Here is a 1,189-nt window from a genome sequence, read left to right on the forward strand (position 1 = left end):
GTTTGAAGGTATTTATTTGATTGTTTGTTTGTTTGTTTGTTGAAACACTGACTCTGGAATAGAAATGGGAACATACTGGCCTTGATGCTGACACAGAGCASGGCAGTTCATCGAGCTCATGGCTTTGCCGCTGATATCTTCTGCACAAACTATTCCAGGCTCTACTAGCCCCTGCCTGTGTCAGCAGCCACAACATACAATCATGATTAGGAACAACTTCAACAAAACCTGACAGGGTTGTTTGACAATATAGGTAACAGTGCAGGAACACACAACTGTTGTCTTCTGAAGGAAAACAACCATTAAAAAAAGACTGGTAGCCTTTGAAAACAAGTGATTTGTTTCAGAAGCTGGAAAAAGGTGTGTTCTATGAAAAAATAGGGAAGAGTTTGTGATTATTTAAGAAGAGGTATATGTCAGATACTTCTATTTAATGGAAAACAAGCCCATAAAATGATCAYGTCTGTTCAGTCCCTTAATCTTGTACTTAAATACTTTTTGCTCGAGACATGGTATAGACCCTGTCACCTTTTCGTCCTGCAGGAATGAGCTCCCCTTAGCACAACAGCATAGGTGCTGTGTGTATCTGAAMGTGCATAGCTCCGTTCCCTTTCCCCTGCATGTCTGTGCACCGTTCTGTTCCCTGCTGGCTTCCGGCCACCTCTTGTTCTCTTGTGTTGGTTCAGCCTCCCTCCACTCCTCAGGAAGCCATGCTTCACCCTCGAAYGAGGGCGAGGTGTGTCCCGGAGGGTGCGTTAGTGACTCATGTAACTCGCCGCGTGTGTCACTGCCGGGGACTGGTGGACAGGACTCGGGGCCGCCCCCCGTGGCAGGGCCCACGGCCGAGCAGCCCCCGAGGGTTCTCGGGTTGGGGAAGGCGGCTGCCAGGCAGGGGCGATGGAYACTCCGTGCAGGAGGCGCTTCAGGMTGATCCCCCACGGGCACCGSGGCTCGGGGCTGAGCTGTGCCTCTWGAACAGCCCCGGCACACCGGGGACAATGACATCCTGGCCTGCAYTAGAAACGGAGTGGCCGGTAGGACTGGGGAAGTAATTCTCCCCTTGTACTTGGCACTGGTGAGGCTGCACTTCGAGTGCTGAGTCCAGTGGTGGACCCCTCAATTGAAGAACATAGAGGTGCTGGAATGGGTCCAGAGAAGGACAATGGAGCTGGTGATCGCATGGAGCACA

This window comes from Malurus melanocephalus, unplaced genomic scaffold, assembly GCF_030028575.1.
Source record: "Malurus melanocephalus ecotype Western Australia unplaced genomic scaffold, MMel_1.1 scaffold_234, whole genome shotgun sequence".
Lineage (NCBI taxonomy): Eukaryota > Metazoa > Chordata > Aves > Passeriformes > Maluridae > Malurus > Malurus melanocephalus.